At 45.4% G+C, this 21,061-nt stretch overlaps 1 protein-coding gene and 1 long non-coding RNA gene across 6 annotated transcripts in view; one reads left to right on the forward strand and one right to left on the reverse strand.

Moving 5' to 3' along the window:
* The window catches only part of TBL1X (transducin beta like 1 X-linked), a 250,547-nt gene that overhangs the window by 46,316 nt on the left and 183,170 nt on the right, over positions 1 to 21,061 (forward strand). The window lies entirely within an intron of this gene.
* Positions 1,874 to 11,408, reverse strand: LOC116556635. The gene is made up of 3 exons (XR_004271103.1): positions 11,394 to 11,408; positions 7,271 to 7,275; positions 1,874 to 1,961 (listed from the first exon to the last, which is right to left on the reverse strand). It is a non-coding gene; the product is annotated as an uncharacterized LOC116556635 (long non-coding RNA).

Here is a 21,061-nt window from a genome sequence, read left to right on the forward strand (position 1 = left end):
CTCTTCCCTAACTTATGTTATAAAGCCAGCATCATCCCAATACCAAAATCGGGAAGAGACACAGCCAGTATCATACTGAATGGGCAAAAGCTGGAAGCATTCTCTTTGAAAACCAGAACAAGACAAGGATGCCCTTTCTCACCACTCCTATTCAACATAGTATTGGAAGTTCTGGCCAGGGCAATCAGGCGAGAGAAAGAAATAAAGGGTGTTCAAATAGGAAGAGAGGAAGTCAAGTTGTCTCTGTCCGCAGACAACGTGATTTTATATTTAGAAAAACCCATCATCTCAGCCCAAAAACCTCTTGAACTGATAAGCAACTTCAGCAAAGTCTCAGGATACAAAATCAATATGCAAAAATAACAAGCGTTCCTTTAAACCAACAATAGGCAAGCAGAGAGCCAAATCATGAGTGAACTCCTATTCACAATTGCTACAAGCAGAATAAAATACTTAGGAATACAGCTAGCAAGGGATGTGAAGGACCTCTTCAAGGAGAGCTACCAACCATTGCTCAAGGAAATAAGAGAGGACACAAACAAATGGAAAAACATGTTATCCTCATGGCTAGGAAGAATCAATATCATGAAAAGGGCCATATTGCCCAAAGTAATTTATAGATTCAATGCTATCCCCATCAAACTACCATTGATACTCTTCACAGAATGAGAAAAAAAGATTTTAAATTTCATATGGAATCAAAGAAGACCCCGTATAGCCAAGACAATCCCAAGTAAAAAGAACAAAGGTGGAGGCATCACGCTACCTGACTTCAAACTATACTACAAGGTTATGGTAACCAAAACAGCATGGTACGGTACTAAAACAAACATATAGACCAGTGGAGCAGAACAGAGACCTCAGAAATAACACCACACATCTACAACCATCTGCTCTTTGACAGATCTGCCCAAAACAAGCAATGGGAAAAGGAACTCCTATTCAGTAAATGGTGCTGGAAAAACTGGCTAGCCATATGCTGAAAACTGAAACTGGACCCCATCCTTACACCTTATACAAAAATTAACTCAGGATGGATTAGAGACTTACCTGTACACATTTTAATCATTTTCGAGCTCACAATTACAGTTGGTACTTCTCAATTCTCAATGAATTCTGTAGAGAAGTTTGCAGCACCATGCTTTGGAAATGACATTGGTAATTAAAGTTTTGGTCCAAGTTTGATAATGAAGAGTATTTGAAAGGCCAAAACTGATGGATGCTTTTGAGATGAAATGGACATTTGGGAAGAAAATGAGGGCAGGTTGTCTACTTCTTAACATTTATCTTTTTTTTTTTTTTTTTTTTTTTTTTTTTGAAGACAGGGTCTTGCTCTGTTGCCTGGGCTGGTGTACAGTGGCATGATCTCAGGTCACTGCAGCCTCGATCTCTGGGGCTCAAGTGATTCTCCCACCTCAGCCTCCCAAGTAGTTAGGATTACAGACAAATGCTACCATGCCTGGCTAGTTTTGTTTGTTTTTTGTAGAGATGGGGTCTCCCTATGTTGCCCAGGCTTGTCTTGAACTCCTGGTCTCAAATGATTCTTCTGCCTCAGCCTCCCAAAGTGTTGGGATTCAGACATGAGCCACCTTGGATTACAGGCATGAGCCACCATGCCTGGCCTTAACATTTATCTTGACGACAGTGAAATCATTGATGCCAAGTGGGTTCCTTTTTCTAAATGGAAGCACACCGTTTTGGGTATCCATGAACTCATCATAGATATGAAGAGAAAGTTTGAAATGGCCACCAGCTGTCTGTGGTAGCACTTATATTTGTATTACTCATGACCAATGTAGCTTTCAAGTTTATGACACATAGCACCCCCTGAGTTTAACTACTTGGTTGCTAATGTGTTTGGACATCACCATATTTGTTATTTCAGGGTTCCTTTTGCTAATTGCTCTTGTGGGATTTCAGGCTTTCTCCATGTAAGTCTTTTTTTTTTTTTGAAACGGAGTCTCACTCTGTTGCACAGGCTGGAGTGCAGTGGCGCTATCTCGGCTCACTGCAACCTCTGCCTCCCGGGTTAAAGTGATTCTCCTGTCTCAGCTTCCCTATTACGTGGGACTAAAGACATGTGCCACCACGTCCAGCTAATTTTTTGTATTTTTAGTAGAGATGGGGTTTCACCATGTTGGCCAGGATGATCTCAAACTCCTGACCTCAGGTGATCCTCCCACCTCAGCCTCCCAAAGTGCTGGGATTACGTGCCCAGCCAGTGTAAGTCTTTTGAAACACAGACACCTGGTGCCTCTCCCGTGAGTCTTTCAGGGAAAGGTTGAGTTCTGTGTGAGGTTGGAGTTTCTGTTCAAGTGACTAGACTGCTTCCCACCCCTCTTTATTTGAAAAACCAGCATGGTCTTCACTTTTTCCTTGAGCCTACAACAACAGGGTGCCTGTTAATGTGTTTCCAGGACCTTGTGTGGCTCCTTTTCTCTGCTTATTCCAAGAACAGAGCCTTGGGACTGTGCATTTTGAATACAGATGAAGGCGCCTGGAGGAGGTCTCCAGAGTCTCAGCACAGTTGAGGAAACAAGCAAAGCATGCTACATGTGCAGGAAGATCCCTCATTAATTCCTATGATGACCTCTCTGCTTTTTTATTTTAAGTTAAAAGGAGTCAACACCTTGGGTTTTGTTAGACTGGACAAGGTGGCAAGTCATATTAAACTAACCCAGGCTGTTGCTTGAGTTTTCACTGAACTTAGACTCCACTGACAAGTATATTCAAACAGAAACTCCCCACACGAGGTGGCCTGATGGTGCACTCCAGTGGTGGGTGCAGAAGGTTTGGAGGGATCTGCTTCCTGACTGGGGCAAGTTAACCTCTTTCTGCCATAGTTACCTCTTTGCACGTCCTAAGAGCACCTGCTTATCAAATCCTTGGGAGGATTCACTGAATTTGTCCACTTGTAATCCACATGGAAGAATGCGACTCTTGTTATTTTTGCCAGTTTGATTCAACAGATGTTTGTTCCCTGGACTAGTGTTTCTCAGCTGGGGGTGATCAGCATCTAGGGGACATTTGACAAAGTCTGGAGACATTTTGGGTTGTCACAACTTGGGGAGGGAGTTTTACTGGCATGCAGTGAATAGGAGCCAGGTGTATTAATCAGTTTTCTGTTGCTCTAAAGGAATACCTGAGACTGGGTAATTTTTAAGAAAAGAGGTTTATTTGGTACACATTTCTACAGGCTGTTCAAGCATGGTGCTGGCATCTGCTTGGTTTCTTGTGAGGCCTTGCAACTTTTACTCGTGGTGGAAGGCAAAGGGAGAGCAGGTGTGTCATGTGGCAAAAGAGGGAGGAAGAGACAGAGGGAAGGCTAGGCTCTTAAACAACCAGCTCTTGCATGAACTGAGGGAACTCACTCAGTACCAGAGGGTAGGCACCAAGCCATGGTTTCTCCATGAACCAAACACCTCCCACTAGGCCCACCTCCAGCAGTGAGGATTACCCGATTACACTTCAGTGTGAGATTTGGAAAGGACAGACATCCAAACTATATCACCAAAGACGCTGCTAAGCATCCTACAATGCACAGAGCAGCCCCCATATACAGGGTTACCTGGCCCCACAGCGCCAGCAGTGTTGAAGTTAGGCTACCCTGTAGTTCACTTGCTTACTGTGTGTAGGAAGACCAGAGGCCAGGTAAGAAAGCAACAACAACAAGTTCCCCTCGAACCCAAAACCAGAAAACCCCACATAACACAGACGGTTATTTAATTTGCAGGAGGTTGAGTCTCAATCCAATAGAAGACCTTTATTTCCTTGCTAGTTAAAGAGAGGTTTTTCCTGGTTCATTGTCTGTGTTTGTTGCAATTAGTTTTTATTGACCTATAGAAAGGAAGACCTTTCTAGGGTTCATGTGTGTTTCTTGGGTTTGCCATGTTTTATTCTCCAAAGCCCCAGGAGGATTCCCCAGTAATAGAGACTGTGTTAGATTGTTAACATTTTATTTTTTGTTTTGTTTTAAATGATTTCTTTTGATTAATTACAGACTCACACTGCATTACAAACGGTGGTGGCATCTCACAGGACCATAGAGCAGGAAAACCCAGGAAATCCATGTTGGTGCAACACGGTTACCTAGCCTTAGAGCCCTTACTTGGATTTCACCCTTTTTACATGTACTCATTTGTGAATTACATGTTAAAGATGAGAGTCAGTAATATATTTCCAAATGTCAACAGAACATAAATTGAGCAGAAGAATTTATAATGAGACAGAGGACTGAGCAGAACTCATAGCGAGCTAGGGCTAACAACCTGGCAAAGAGCTCCTTGACTGTCTTGGAGGCCAATGTGTGGGAGCGTTGATGACGGCCCCCAGGAAGCCAGATGTTATTGGGAGTTAAAATGATATATGTGTACTGCTCATGCGTATATGGAGCGTGCTGCTTTTGTTTCTGATGCTGAAATAAGACAAATCATTTCCCTTTTGAGCTCCAGGTAGACTGATGGAGAGGGGGAAACAACACCTACTTACTACAACCTGAAATCCTCTGCCTTGGGTCCACTTTCTAAGTTCCTATAGTTCTTATTTTGTAAACTGATAAAACAACTTTTCTCCTTCAAGTCATGATCATCTTGTGTTTTATATTAATTAACCCCATGTAGACCTCATAGACCTCCCTTTGGAATACCTCCTTCTGATCTGCTTGGTCTGTTTGCCAGTTAGTCACCTTACTAGGAGAATCAAAATGTAAATTCATGATAGACAGGAACCCGACATTATCAGCACAGGATGTGGCAGAATGATTTTCCTTTCCCACCTCTCACTGTTAAGGTGATGAGATTGGAAACGGTGAATACCGCAGAGTTCTGTAACTGTGAGTGTGGAGGAAGAGGTGGCAGCCCTTGACCTCAGCAGTGGAGCCACATCATCGAACATTCCCATCCAGGAATCTGGACATGTGCTGGTCAAGAATTCAACGCAGTTGCCTTTGGTTATGGGATTGAGAAGCTCTTGTGAGTGAGGCATGGAGTGAAATCGCAGAAGCCTGTGTGATTTGTAGAAACCGAAGCCAGGCTCGTTTGCTGCCTTGCACAAGGGAGATATGATAAGACCAGGAATTTATTTGTGAGCATCATCAGTGCCAAGGAGCCTGTCCAACATTTATAAAGGCTTTTGGGCTAAATGGAAAAGGGCTTGATCTGTCTGTGGAGACAGAAAGTAGTTGAGTGGTTGCCTAGGACTGGGGTTTTAGGCAGGTAAGAGGTTGTCACTGCTAAAGGGTACAGGGTTAATGGAAATTCTTGAAATTGGTGGTGCTCATGGTGGCTGCACAACTCTGCAGGTACTAAAAGCTGTTGAGTTATACTTGAAATGGGTGAATTGTATGGCATGTGATTTATATCTCAATAAACCTTTCAAAAAAGGGTTCAGGACCACTGTTTTTGTACATGTCCTCAAAATACCTCCTGTACTCTAGTGTGGTCACAGCTGGTTCATGTGCACGGACATAGTGTCAGTGTCATTGTGGAGATAGCAGTTTCAGATTGACTGGTTCCAGAAAATGTGTCCCTGCCTGTTATCTCCACATTGCCACAGCTAGAAACCAAGGGTCCATAACAAGCAGTGAAACTGTGGTTGATATCAGAGGAAGCGGATAGTGTCATCTCTTTTATATTTTTCTCTGTTCTCTCCCTCGCCTCCTTTGCCCACTTCCTTCTCCAAAACAAAACAAAAGAGAGAAAGCAAGAGATAAGTGGCTGAGCTGAATGTGCTCCATCCCTTTGGCAGAGAGTACACATACCGGAGGGAAGATAAGCGAAAATGCAGCCTTTCTCAAGGGCCAGCCTGGATAGAGATAAAGAGAGAGCCACAGGCACACAGGCCAAGCATCAGCTCCTCAAGTATCTATCTCACTATTCAGGGTTGGGGAAATATTTGATACCTCAAGTCCTCTTTATCTTCACTGATGAAACTGACGTAGATGATTTTGGAGCATTTAGGGAGAATGCAAGGGAAACTGACAACACACTTGATGCAGTCGGGTAACCAATCTTTGTGTGGCCCTCCAATGACTCTTTCTTGCTTGGAAATTATTGGAAGTCCATAGTTTTAAGTCATTGAAATGACTGTCCCCTCCATAAAGCATGATGTAGCAAAATGGAAAGCATACTTCTGGTGAAATGTGTTTTTCAAAAAAAGCTTATGACATTGAGGAGGTCATTTCCTATTTCCTGGTATTCAGCAATTTTGCTTTGAGCTTTGTAGAATTGGCCTGGTACTTAGTTCAAATAAGAAAGGAATTACTGAAATTGCACATCATGTTAAAAACCATCAGGGTTTTGAGTCCTGAGACATGTTATCTAAACATCTGTCTTGCTATTTTGTTCCAGCCCAAGGTAGGGACTGTAAAACATCTTCATTATAAACTGAGTGCTATGCAGTTTCTGGGAGAGCAGAAGAAACGTGGTAGGAAGGAACCACCCAGGGTGGGTAATGACAGAGCAGAGATAGTCAGATAGGACCACAGACAAGGCAAGAGGAAGAGCCTGCAGGAACCAGTTTCTTGCACATTTGAGGGCTGGACCTGCCAAGAGGGAAAGGCCAATGTCTTTGTGTGTTCTTTGAGGAAACCTGAGTGGCCTGCCCTGCCTTTCACCCTCTGCTCTTTGACTGTGGATTCCTTCCCATGCACCTGTGCGTTCTCAGTGTTGTGGTCAGATCCTTAAATGGACGCCAAACCCTGACCTCTGAGGCCTGGGCAGGAATGTAACCCAGCCTCAAGGGAAGATAAAGACAGAAAGAATAAGTATTATAGCAGGGACCTTTTTCAGGAATCTGCCTTCTGCAGGGCAATGCTCTAGATGCATTTGAGCCAGCATAGCAAATCCACATCACTAGAAAGACTCTTCCCATTTTACAAGTTGGGAAACCAAGGCCAGGGCTATGATAAGTGTCAGGTCCCCAAACTCTGAACTGCAAATAGAGCTGAATGGTGGCAGGTGGGCCATTGTGATTTTAAATACATGTGCTTTTCAGGGCACCTTCGTGCTTCTCCAGATGCTAGAAGCATTTCCCCAATAATTCATAGCACCATTCAGCCAAGATTCTGCAGTACAGTGCTCTGGGGAGTCCATGAGTGGACGGTCCTGTGGGTAGAAGCCACGAGCTGAAGATAGTTTTACATGTTTAAAGAGTAAAAAAAGAGACAGGGAGTAGTGGCTCATGCCTGTAATCCCAACACTTTGGGAAGCTGAAGTGGGAGGATCACTTGAGCCCAAGGAATTCAAGACCAGCCTAGGCAATATAGGAAAACCTCGTCTCTACAAATAAAATAAAATTAGCTAGGCATGGTGGCAGTGCTCCTGTAGTCCCAACTGCACGGGAGGATTGCTTGAGCCCAGGAGTTCGAGGCTGCAATGAGCCATTTCATGCCACTGCACTCCAGCCTGGGCAACAGAGCCAGATCCTGTCTCAAAAAAAAAAAAAAAAAAAAAAAAGGCAGCACATTGATACATGGAAATGATGTGATATGCAGATAAAGTTTTACTGGAGCTCCACCATGCCCATTCATGGACATGTTTTCTGTGGTTGCATTTTCACCACAAGGGGTGTTGCCACCATTGCAATAGGTAATGTATGTCTAGCAGAGCCTAAGATACTTGCTTTCCTGTCCTCTGCAGAACTAGCATGTAGATCTGAGTGCTTGAAGACACGTACCACCTGAGGTACTTTCACCTCTCCTTAGCCTTCTTCATTTCCATCCTGTTCTCATCTCACCTTGCTTAGAGAAGCCTGGTATTTCACAATTAGAGAGTCATTTACTTGACATGAAGTCTTGTCCCAGTTAAAGTGCCAGTAGCCCTGGGAGAACTAATACATTAAACCGTATCAGTTATTTATACCTCCGGATTGGAAGGGATTGTTGCTGGCTTTGTCCCATAACAGCTGTGACCAGAGGACAGAGCTCAAGGGCTGTTGCATGAAATTAGGAAGGTGTGGGTCACCTCTGTGCAGGGTGAAGGAAGAGAGGAGACTGGGTTATCTGCCTGATGACCTTTATTCATGGCCTTTTCTGCATCCTCCTCTGTCACCCAGAAATTGGGATTGTTGGTGATAAGGGTTACAACGGAGCTCCTCTCTGGGAATTGATGTTGATTTCAGAGTGTCATTTAGCCTGAAGACACTCCTTGCTCCATTATCGTAGAACCAGAGTGGTGGCCACATGTGCAGACTGTCCATGCTGATGCTGATGTGTAAGGCAGGGCCCATAGGTAGGAGGCGGTAGAGCTGGGATTTTACATGGGCAGCCTTCTGCTCCCCTGATGCTTAGCTACATTCTAGTGCCTTGGGTGCAAAGTCAGCTTAACATACATATGAAGGGTGCTGGCCCATTTCCTACCTTTGTGTTTACTATTTTAGATGGTTGTGTCTCCTTGAGCCCAGACTAGGGAGATAACACGAGAAGGAGAAGCCACGTGGTTTCTGTCTCGTCCATGGTACATGGAACATGTTTCCATCAGTAATATTACAGTCGAGACGTGGAATGCCACAATGTACAGTTGCCACCATATGGTATACTACACACACACACATATATATATATGTACTTTATTTTAATTTTTTTTAGAGACAGAGTGTTACTCTGGTGCCTAGGCTGGAGTATGGTGGTGCGATCATAGCTCCCTGCAGCTTCGAACTCTTGGGCTCAAGCGATCCTCTCACCACAGCATCCCAAAGCACTGGGATTACAGCTGTAAGCCACCAAGCCCGGCCTACTTGTACATTTTTCATGGCAAATGTACATTTCAGTTACGTTGTGGGCTTTAAAAAGCCTTTCTAGGCTAGTTGGGAATTTGACCCTGTTTTTTACAGCATAGTTTTTAGGAGAAAAACATTTCTGAGGAAGTAACAAAGGAAGACTTGGGCTGTATCGCATTTGTAATTTAGAGACCACTCTCATTTCAAAATTTCTTCTCTCAGCATGTTTTCGTTTTGAGGCATGAAGTCGGCAGGCAGTGAGTGTCTTTTTTACAGTGACTCTGGTGTCTTTGGGAAGCGGCTTCCTTCATTTGCCTTTCCACATTTTCTTTCTTGACTTCTCCAGGCATTCAGCTGCAGGCATATACCTCTGCTGCTGGGGGAGTGGCAAGGAGTGGGGGTTGGAGGAGCGGGGATAAAAATTAGCTAGAATTCAGAAACAGGAGTGACAGCGCAGATGATTTTCATGCTAACCTACTTTAAAAGCTGCCAGAACAATTGTGGAATAGGAAATCTCTCATTTCTCCTGCCCTACTCTGACAAGATCTAAAAATAACTTCGAAGAGATGGGCATGTGGCCCTTTGATCTCCTTGGCCTGGAGTATTTCTTGGTAGGAGCAGAGCTTACGGGAAGGTGTTCTTCAGCCAGGGAAGGTGTTCTTCAGCCAGCGTTCTGGCAGTCGGAGTTGTGGGTGGGGCTGATTACTGTAATCTTCCTTCGCCATTGAATGATTTCATCTGCCCCTGGTTTCCGTTACTTGCTGCTCTAAATATTCTTCTCCCTATACCTTCCTTTTATGTAGCTACAAACTGGAATATGTGCATGGAAGACCCAAAGGAGACAAATCACACTTGGACTCCAGAACCTTGGTGCTGGATTTAGCGGCTATTTACCAAGTACGTCCTCTGCCAGAATAAGTAGCACAGATCTTTGACCCCCAGAGGGACTGTGGTCTAATTGGAAGACACAAGGCAGAGGTGTAAAAAGGGAGCTCTGGAGATAGGAATTTGAAATGGGGCTGAGAGCTGATAAAATGGCCTGGCACTAGAGGCCAGGGAGATGGGAGGAGGAGGAGTTCCTAGGAAGGGTGTCCCCTGAGATTCTGAAGAGTGAGCAGAGATTGACAGGAGAGGTGAGAGTAGGCCTAGAGTTATCAGGGCTGCAGAGGTGGCCTTGGCACGTAGAGGCCATCGTATCCATGTTGGCTTCCAGTATAGGGGCAGTGCATCTGCGGCTGAAGATGGAATAAATGGGATAGTGGCTAAAAAGATAGGGGTATTGGGGGACGCTTGTCCTTGGAGAGGTCCTCCTTGCAGATAAGGGGAAAAGTAGAACAGTACTTGACGGGGAGGCTGGTGTCGGGGAAGGATTTTTTTTTACACCAGGGGAGACTTGTGGGTGAGTTAAACAGGTTCTAGAGGGCCAGGTATGGTGGCTCATGCCTGTAATCCCAGCATTTTGGGAGGCCAAGTCAAGAAGATTGCTTGAGCCCAGGAGTTGGAGGCCAGCCTGGGTAGCAGCAGCGTAGAGAGACCCTGTTTTTACAAAAAGTACAAATATTTGCTGGACATGGTAACATGCACCTGTAATTCCAGCTACTTGGGAGGCTGAGGTGGGAGGGTTACTTGACCCCAGGAGTTGGAAGATGCAATGAGCTGAAATTGTGCCACTGCCCATCAGCCTGGGTGACAGAAGGAGACCCTGTTTCTAAAGGGAACAAAAAAGAGGTTCAAGAGATAAGATAAAGAATGGGGAGAGGGGACATATTTTTTGCAGGAGGGAAGTTTTGAGGGTTCAGTCTTAGAAAAGGAGCAGTAGAGACAGATGGGAAGGTCGTAAATGTGGAACCTTTGGAAGCAGAAAGGAAGATGATTTCTCTTAAAAGTTTTGCCTAGAGATGACTAATGTAAAGGACTTTAGTGTTCTAAGGGAGAAGGGAAAGCCAGACGTGGTGGGTCCAGTGGATGCAGGAACCGACCCAGGCTTTCAGATTGTACATTAGGGAGCAAAGAATACGTGCTTGGGGGTGGGGAGGTGGCTGGCCAGGGCCAACCTCCCTCCTCCCATGACCCCTACGTAGAATCAGAGTTGCCTCATTTAGTGCACCTGAGTCAAGGCCTTTGGTTTAAGAGCGTATCTGACCTCATTAAAGTCATTGCTTGGTATCCTTAGGGGATTGGTTCCAGGACCTCCTGTGGAAACCCAAATGTTTGCACAATCAAATCCTACAGACCACCCTGCAAAACCCACTGATAGGAAAAGTTGGACCTCTGTGTCTGTGGGTTTTGCATCCCATGGATACCGTATTTTCCATCCGAATTTGGTTGTAAATGCAGAACCTGCCCATAAGGAGGGCCGATTGTATTTATTGAAAAAAATCTGTATTGTTCAAGGGTCGGTTATAGTTTGAACTACAAAAAGCAAGCAACCAAACAAAAACCCCGGAAACAAAAGCTTGAAAAACCAGTGGACTAGAGCATAAGTCAGAGTAGACTAAAAAGGACTACCTCCCCAGTGGAACTTTCTGTGTAGTCTGGTAGCCATATCTGGCTGTGAAGCACCTAAAATGTGGCTCATGCAACAGAGGAATTGAATTTTAAATTTTATTCCTCTTAAATATATATTTTTGTCTTTCTTCTTTTTTGTTTTTTTTTTTTTCCCCGAGATAGCGTCTCACTCTGTCACCCAGGCTGGAGTGCAGGCTTGCGATCACAGCTCACTGCAGCCTTGACCTCTTGGGCTCAAGCGATCCTCCCACGTAGCTGGGGCCACAGGCATGAGCTACCATGCCCGGCTCATTTTTTTAACTTTTGTAGAGATGGAGTCTCACCATGTTGTCCAGGCTGGTCTCAAAACACTTGGTCTCAAGCAATGCTTCCACCTCGGCCTCCCAAAGTGCTAGGATTACAGGCGTTGAGCCACAGTGCCCAGGCTAAATATGTATTTCAGTAGCTCCATGTGGGGAGGTGTCTTGGACAGAACAGGTTAGCCCACGAAACTCTCTGGGCTCTGAATGAGAGGGAAGGATGAGAGTTCACAGATGATCCCAGCGGGTTGGTTCTGGAAGTGAAACCTGCAAGTACTCTGGCTTGGGGAAGGCTGACCATGGCAGGTGGGAGGAGCTCTCTGAAGGCCAGGGCCTGGCCGAGGAGAACAGGGCCAGTGCTCACGTCTCCCACACCCTAGAGACGTGCTGGTGTGTGGTATGCTGGCTTCCAGCCTTGTGAGTTTCTCCTTATGACTGTAAATGCCAGGAGGGTTGGGACTGTGTGATTTTTCTTCTTGCTTGGATTCAGACCTGCAGCTGCTCGAGAGTTCTTTGCTAATTAGTGAAGGAAAGCTGGCTTGAAGGAGAAGCAGTTGAAGTGGAATTCATTGTCCCCGCTTCTCTGCAGCAGGAATGCCTTGTCCCTTCTGCCTTGGTTGAACTCATTTTCTCAGGCTCCCACCTTTGAATGGAGGCTCTTATCGGGCTCTCCATCTCCAGCGGGTCTGTTGACATTTCCCCATGGGAAAGGAAAAGACCATCTGAAAGTTTCCATCTGTGTGCAAGGTTTTCTGAACATGTGGACCACGTGGGTTTAATTTTGTGAGGTCAGCAAGAGTTCTTGTGGTTTGGGATTGAGTAAAAACTGTAGGCTTTGTATGGGAAGAAAATCTCTCTCACCTCTGTCTTCTATTCGTCACTCTCTACACAGACTCTCCACTTGCTTTAGTGCTAAAAACACAAACAAAGCATTATGTTGAAAAAAAACCCAAACCCCAAGTCCAGTAGCTGATTGCCCTGCTGTGGCTTTTCTACCCTCGTCGTCATTCTTCAAAGAAAGACTTCACTCCTCTCAGCTGTCACCCTTTCACCTTTCACTGCACGCTGTCTGGCCTCTGCCCCCACTTGAAAGAAGCACTCTTCCCAGGGTACTTGGGAACTTGGAACTGTGAGCCCCCAGAGTCTGCCCAGCCCCTCTGTCCCTGCCTTTCAAGCAACAGCTACTGCTGCTGTGACCTGGGGTGCCCCTTTCCCTGGGCAGCATTACCCACACCGGGCCACATTGGGCCATGTCACCGATACTGGGCCAGGTCACCCACACTGGACCATATGAGGGAATGCCACCCACACTGGGTCATGTCACCTACCCCAGGCCACACTGGTCCATGTCACCTACATTTGGCAGGGTCCTGTCTGTCTTCACTCTGGTGCCACCTTTATCCTGATGTTCAAGACTCTCAAAACACTAGAGGCTCAGCAGCCAGTGTGGGGGCTGAGACCTTCAGCGAGGTGCCCTAACCCCACCCGTGAGGGGAAGTAAGTGCTAACTCCTTGTGCCTGAGGCTCAAAGGGCTGGGCCCCTTTATTGGTCCCTGTGCCTGACACCAGTGTCCTTTATTCTTCCTTTTAAATATATATTTTTGTCTTTCTTCTTCTTTTTTTTTTTTTTTCTCTGAAATGGAGTTTCTTTCTGTTGCCCTGGCTAGAGTGCAGCGTTGCGATCACGGCTCACTGTAGCCTTGACCTCTTGGGCTCAAGCGATCCTCCCACTTCAACCTCCCAAGTAGCCGGGGCCACAGGCATGAATTACCATGCCCGGCTCATTTTTTATCTTTTGTAGAGACGGGGTCTCTCCGTGTTGCCCAGGCTGGTCTGAAACTCTTGGTCTCAAGCAGTGCTTCCACCTTGGCCTTTCAAAGTGCTGGGATTACAGGTGTGAGCCACCGTACCTGGCCCATTTTAACTATTTTTAAGTGTTCAGTTCAGTAACAGCAAGTACATTCACACAGTTGTGCAGCCAACCTCCAGAACTCTTTTGTTTTGTAGTCTTGAAACTCCATACCTTACTACCCACTCATTCCCCCTTTCCTGGCCCCTAGCACCCACCATTGGCTTTCTGTCTCTGTGTGCTTCACGGCTCTGGGACCTCAGGTAAGTGGAATCCTACAGTATTTGTCTTTTTGTGACTGGCTTATTTCACTCAGTGTAGTGTCCTCCAGGTTCATCCACATGGTAGCATGTGTCAGAATATCTTTCCTTTTTAAGGCTGAGTGCTGTTCCATTGTATGGATAGGTCACTTTATTCCTCCGTAGATGGATACCTGCATTGCTTCCACCTTTTGACCGTTATGAATAATGCTGCTACAAACTTGCCTGCACAAACATTTCCTTAAGTTCCTGCTTTCAGTTCTTTGTTGTGTACTTTCTAAACCTTTTTTTTTTCACCTTTTATTTTGAGACAGGGTTTCACTCTGTACCCCAAGCTGAAGTGCAGTGGACTCCAGCTTGACTTGCCATAGCCTTGATCTCCTGGGCTCAAAGAATCCTCCTGCCTTAGTCCACCAAGTAGCTTGGACTATAAGCACATGCCACCATGCCCAGCTAATTTTTGTATTTTTGGTAGAGATGAGGTCTTGGTATGTTGCTCAGGCTGGTCTTGAACTCCGGGACTCCAGTGATCATCCAGTTTGGGTTGGCTGTTAGAGTCCATTAGAATATTCCAGAGGGATGATGATTCCTTGGACCAGGGAGTGGTCCAGTAGCTGGAGAGATGGGAGTCAGTTACAGTCAAGACAGTGGGATTTATTGCCATTCTTGATCTCCCTCAATGGTGAGAAATTTCCTCTTTCTACACAACTTCCGTGGAAACCCAGAACACCATGGGTCCCCCACAGGCAGTCTTAAGAGGATAGCTGTTTTTGTTCTCCTTCCAAATTCCCATTGGACTTGAGGTCAGAGTCTCACTTTGTTTTGAATATTTGAAGTATTATACCTAATACCTGAATAGACTATATGCTTTTATTTTTCTTTTTTGATACCGCATTTCTAGATATATGGACAAATTTCTCAGTGAGAGAAGTGAACACATAACTCTAACGTGCAATAGCAAATGCTGCAGGAGCACTGGGAGCCCAGATTCCCGCGTTAAGATGTTATTAGACCTTCCCTGGAGCATCCAAATGGTCTATAATTGCTTAATAAGGAGACGTTTTTGCTGAGATTTACATGATAGAGATTTGCTTTTTAAAAAGAAATTATCCATATTTGAATGGAAAAATTGCATAGTCTCCTGAGTATTGTTTTGCCTTTGACTCTGTACTGTTTAAGAACTGATTATGAGCAGGAGGAAATAACTCACTTCAGCTGTAATATAAATGTGCATTGGTATTTAAGCATATGTGACACATAAAACAATACCAATTTGGCCAGCATTTAAATGTTTATGTAAATTACATTGTTGGACAGGCACTTTGCTCTCTGTATCTTGCAGAGTAAATAATTTTTTCCCAAAGAGATTTTGTGTTTAAAAGTCCTTAATACTACTACTATTAGGAGTGTTAGATGCCTGAGATGTAGTTTTCCTCTTTTTGCCTGAAAGGCATCTAGTGGTATTCTTGTGTCTGGAACATTCTTGCCTCACTTTTGTTTCTAGTCCTGGTTCTTCCTGTGTCAGAAATAAGACTAATGGGTGCAGCCGCACCTGTAGTTCAAGATGAAGGTGTGTGTGTGTGTGTGTGTGTGTGTGTGTGTGTGTGTGTGAGAGAGAGAGAGAGAGAGAGAGAGACAGAAAGAGACAGAGAGAAAGAGAAAAAGAAAAAATACAGCCTCTTTGTAATACCCAGTTGACTCAGTGAAGTCTGTCTGGCTCTCTGAGCTTTACTGAATTCCTTCTTACTTATTTTGAGGCCGGAGGTGGAGATGAGTTCAAAAGCAGATACAATTTGCCTGTCGCCTAAATGAGCAGAGTAGATTGCACATAATCTTTTCTAGATGAAGCCTGTGTTTTTGGCATTCTGTTCTCGAGTCCTCTCTGAGCTGATTTGAGAGTGAACCGGAGTGTTAAGTTGAGAGAGATGTTGATGACTCTGGTGTGGTCTTTTCCTTTCGGGGAAATGGAGATGAAGCGACTTGCCCGGGGTCCCCGGGAGGCAGAGTTTGTGCCAACATGTAATTTTCCGATTCTAAGCTCTGTGGTCTTCAACAGCAAGGTGGGTACCCTTTTTCTGTAAGGGACCAGAGAGTACAGATTTTAGGCTTTTGGGACCAGACGGTCTCTGCAACTAACTACTCACCTCTGCAGCTCAGCCACATGGTGAGAAAGCAGCCCTGTACATTGCATAAATAAACAAACGTGGCTGTATTCCAATAAAATTCCATTTATGTCCACTGACTTTTGAATTTCATAGAATATCCTATAAGCACATGTCAGCAGCCTCCTCTGCGCAGGCCCATGCTTGGAGGTAGTCGTGCTGGGGAGAGTTGCTTTCTGCCATCCTGGAGTTGATAGGCTTGTAGGGAGGCAGATACTAGAAAGCAGCCACAAACGCACTGTCACGGGAATTGTGATGGGGAGCAGTCCTCCCCTGTGCATTTAGAAAGGCCCCGCCGCATGGAACCATTGGGATGCCGAGGCTTGGACATTGCGTGGGATTTGAGACGAGCCAGGCATGGGCAAGGAGACGGGGCCGTGGATCACACAGGGGAAAAGAGGTCCTGACCTGTTCACCCCCAGCCCCTTGCTTCCCTTGCCCGCTGGTGTTAGGAGGACCCAGAGAGGCCGGAGTGGGAGGAGTGACTGTAGCTGCAGCTCAGAGCAGCATCTCAGGAGAAGCCAGCTGTCTCTACTCACATCATAGGAGTTTATTTCCAGTGTAGGAGAGGAACTATTGATGGAGAAGGACAAGAGGCACGTTTGCCCTGCAGATTCCTCTGAGGAAAATTACTATAGGTGTCTCGTCTCTGTTGTATTCATCATACTACAACCTTTTTTTAAGCGATTCACCGTGATCTCCTTAGGCCGTATTTAGGCACTGATCCTAAATGTGCATTAAAAAAAAGGTTTTGGATATTTTGGCTTATTTATTTGTGTGTGTGTGTGTGTGTGTGTGTGTGTGTGTGTGTGTGTGGTTAAATTGGTGTCCTTGGGGTGGGGGGCAATCAGTGGAACCTTCTCTTTCTTCTGCCATCTTGCTCCACCCTATATTTTGGTTTGTTTTTGTTAGGGGTCGGCAAACCTTTTGTTGTCAGTGGCCAGATAATAAATATGTTGCAATTTTCAAGCCCTGTAGTCTTTGGGTGTTGTATGGCCAAAGCAACCATTGACAATGTGAGTGACTGAGAGTGTTTATTTGTGGGCACTGAGGTGCTGGGATCCCGTATTCACACTGTTCTGCCACCATCACCGCCATTCATAACTCCAAAACTTTTAAATTTTTTGGTGGGGGAGTGGGGTAGGGTCTTGCTTTGTTGCTTCCTGCAGCCTTGATGATCCTCCCACGTCAGCCTCCCAAGTAGCTGGGACCACAGGTGCGCATCACCATGCCTGGCTAATTTTTTAACTTTCTGTAGAGACGTGGTCTCCTTAGGTTACCCAGGCTGGCATCAAACTCCTGGCCTCAAGCATTCCTCCCACCCCCGCATCCTAAAGTGTTGGGATTACAGGTGTGAGCTACCGTGCCCATCCTTAGAACTTTTTCATTATCCCAACCTGAAACCCTGTCCCCATGAAATAGTAACTCCCCATTTTCCCTCCCCCCAGCCCCTGGCACCCAGTGTTCTATCTCCTGTGTCTGTGGATTTGACCCGTCTGAGGTGCCTCATGTCAGTGGAGTAATGCAGTGTTTGTCCTTTTATGTCTGGCTTTTTTCACTTAGCGTCCTTGAGGTTCTCCCATGTTGTAGCCTGTCAGGACATTTGCAGCTGTCTTAGGAACACAGGTAACTTCACTTCCCATTTGAAGGGCGAGGAGTTCTCCAGAGTCCCTGAATAGGAATAGAGATTATGAGGCATTGGTGTTTGGAAGGAGTGTCTCTGAAATAGAAGTGACTGTCAGATGAAGAGGGACGATTCAGTATTGTACCCAGGCCTGTCTTTCCAGAGATGCCCAGCCTCTTTGCCTAGTTCGTGCTCTGGTCCCCTGGGCAGTGACGCACTGCTGCACGTAGGTTTCCTGGGAAGCCACAGTGCTGAGGATCCTGTGAGACAGGCTGAGGATCAGAGCCTGGGGAGTGCAGGAGCTGGGCGGTGCTACTTTGCAGATTGGGAGGACTGGGCTGCGGGGGGTCCCAGGGCCTTTAGCTGACCCCAGGGGTGCTCCGGGTCTGGGCTTGTCCTGACTCAAGTCAAGGGGCCCGGGCCTTTCTAAAGGTCCACATTGCCCATCGACAGGGCCCTGGCTTTCGGTGAGGGCAGCCATTGGAGATGGGGGGATGCCCTGAAAGGGGGTCTTGGGCACACCCTGCAGCATCCATGACACCACATTCTGTCCCGCCTGTTGTTGGCTGTTCTGGAAACAAGCACTGGAAAATACTGAGTGGAAAAGTTTTCTGATTTTTTTTCCTGCTTTGTTTGGGTTTTTGGAAAACAATTTCAAAATTAGCGTATGGCTTGTTCAAATTAAATCATTAAGGAAGTGCCTATGGTACCGTTTTGATCAGGCTCTAGGTCTGTGTGAACCATGGCCCATATTTGAAAATCCAGCTTCATTGGGACATAGCCATGCCCATTGGTTTCTGTGTCCTCTGTGGCTGCTTTAGTGTGCCACCAGGGCAGACTTGGGTGGGTTGCAGCCGAGATGGCATGACTCTCAGGGTCCGAGATATTTACTCTCTTGCTGGCCCTCTGTCATCTCTGACCTTTGTGGTTGCCACAGTTTTCTTGGATCTAAGAGTTAAAGGCATTCCTGAGGGGGGATGGCCTCATCTCTGCAGTTGCCTAAAATGCTGAATTTCAGCCATGTTGAAGGAGGGGTGGCAGTGTGTGGAGTGCATTCACAGCCCAGGCGTGGGTTCAGGAAGGCAGTGTGGACACCTGCCAGGGGCCTGCTACACCAGGCACGGTGCAGCCAGGTGGAGACTGCCAGGCCCAGGCGGCCTTCAGCAGCTCTGTGGCTTGTTTCTGATGTCATTTGAGAGTAAGAATAACATAGACGTGGGGGGTCATGAGGCTCAGGGTAAAAACTTTAAGGAAACCTTTAAGGCAACATAAGGAGACCCTGTTTCTACAAAACATGAAAAAAAAAAAAATAACCAAGTGTGGTGGCGAACACCTGTAGTCCCAGCTACCCAGGAGGCTGAGGCGGGAGCCTGGGAGTTTGAGGCAGCAGTGAGCCCTGATTGCACCATGGCACTCCAGCCTGGGCCACACAGCACGACCCTGTCTCAGAGAGAGAGAGAGAGAGAGAGAGAGAGAGAGAGAGAGAGAGAAAGGAAGAGAGAAAGAAAGAAACCTCCATGGCAGATGCATGGAGGAATGGGTTAATATCTAGAAATACTGTGAGTCATGGAGTAAAGAAAATCCACAAAAGAATAGAATACCTCATGAATGTGGGGAAAGCATTTCTGAGCTCCTGTAGTTTTAGAAGTCTTTAAAAGGCGATTAAAAAAAAAAAATGAACAGGGGAGCCCTTTTGTTGTTGATGCCTTCCAGTACGTACATTTATAAGCCAGGTGGTATTTTAATGTCACGAGGGGGTCCATTCTCCCATCTGTCTCCTGTGCTTTTGTTAGAGTCAGTAGCTTCTGGGCCTGCTTGACATTGGAGAAGATACTGAATGCAGAAAATTCTGTTTAATTATAATGATTTGGTTTTTTTTCCTTCTGTATTCAAGTTTGCCTGCTTCTAATGAATTGGCAGAAATGAAGAGCTTTCTCAAATTTTGCCAGGACCATTTAAAAGCAATTAAAATCAATTTAGTGATTAAATTCGAAATTATTGTCTGGCTAAATGATAGTTTAAAATTCAATTTATGCTGGCACTTACTTTTTAATGAACAGATCACATCACACATTTTTATGTTCTCAAATTATCTGTGGCTTTAAAGCTGGAAAAAAAAGGTGCTCTTTAAAAAAAAAAGTACTGCGTTTCCTTTTTCCTCTTTACTTCCTCTAAAATATTTACATGTTTCTTTTAAAATAAGGTGAGAAAATCCCCTTGACTTTTCAATTTTAAGAAACTATACTTATCTTTTCATCACAAATGTTCATGTATCTGTGTTGAAGGCAACCCAAGAAATCTTAAAATATAACAGAAAGAAAATGTTTCTGGATTTTTTTCCCTAGAATACATAGACTTTTAAATGGCTCATTTTACCCGTTGACCTTAATTCCTCCCCACCTCCATTACATTTTTAGATGTGTTCAATGAAACGTAGTCCTCCCCTTTAAAAGAATGGACCGAGCATCACGTGTGAGGCTGCAAAGAGGCTCACTGCCAAAGCATCTTATCTGCTGTATGTAAAGCCCTGCCCCTCTGTCAGCAGATAACCCGTGAGCGCGATGTGTGCTTGTGCCGGGTGCATTGCATTAAGAGAATGCAACTGAATAGAGAAGGATCAGGATCTCTTATGCAGAGGTGGGGAGTGTTAAAAAACGGGGAGGCCTTTGTGGTGGGGGAGGGGTGGAGTTAGTGGGAGATGATTGTGCTTAGTGCTTAAATTCCCTGCATTCCCTAAGAGACTCACACAGTAAATGAGTCGGGAGAGAGAGACAGAGAGAGAGGCAGGGGAGAGGGAGAGTTCCTTTCATTCATGACATGATGAACTTTGCATGTTTCAGAACAATTTACATTTTTCCTTATTTCTAGGTACTATTTTGAAATCCCAAGAACCTGGAGGGTGTGTGTGTGTGTGTGTGTGTGTGTGTGTGTGTGTGTGTGTGTGTGTTGTGGTGGGGTTTTTTTTTTTTTGCCTTATATTTCATAAATATTTCTTGGTTGATTAAATGTCAGTAATGCCTCATTTCTGGTTTGTAAAGCTGTTACCTGATCCTTGAATACCACGAATATTTTGTATATTCAAAATAATTGAGAGAAAATAAAGAACAACAACAAAAACGACACAAATAATAAGCATCTCTACTTATTTAAGAAGAGTAGATTCTGTGCTGGGTGCAGTGGCTCATGTCTACAATACCAGCGCTTTGGGAGGCCAAGGCGTTGGAGACCAGCCTGGGCAATGTAATGAGAGCGTCTTTTTTTCTTTCCTTTTTGAAACAGGGTCTCACTCTGTCGCCCAGACTGGAGTGTAGTGGCACCATATGAGCTCACTGCAACCTCCGTCTCTTGGATTCAAGCGATTCTCCTGCCTCAACCCCTCTAGTAGCTGGGGTTATAGGCATACACCACTACCACCTGGCTAATTTTTATATTTTTGGTAGAGATGGAGTTTCACCACATTGGCCAGGCTGGTCTTGAACTCCTGACCTTAAATGGTCCACCCACTTCAGCCTCCCAAAGTGTTTGGATTACAGGCATGAGCCACCACACCCGGGCTCCAGAGCCTGTCTTTTAAAATCAGTGCTGTCTGTGGAGTGGGAGGGGAGGAGAAGTAGATCTGGCCGTGCAGAAAGGTTCGTGCAGCG

The sequence above is a fragment of the Sapajus apella genome, unplaced genomic scaffold, assembly GCF_009761245.1.
Source record: "Sapajus apella isolate SASKATOON/1434 unplaced genomic scaffold, GSC_monkey_1.0 scaffold17, whole genome shotgun sequence".
In the NCBI taxonomy this organism is placed as follows: Eukaryota; Metazoa; Chordata; class Mammalia; order Primates; family Cebidae; genus Sapajus; species Sapajus apella.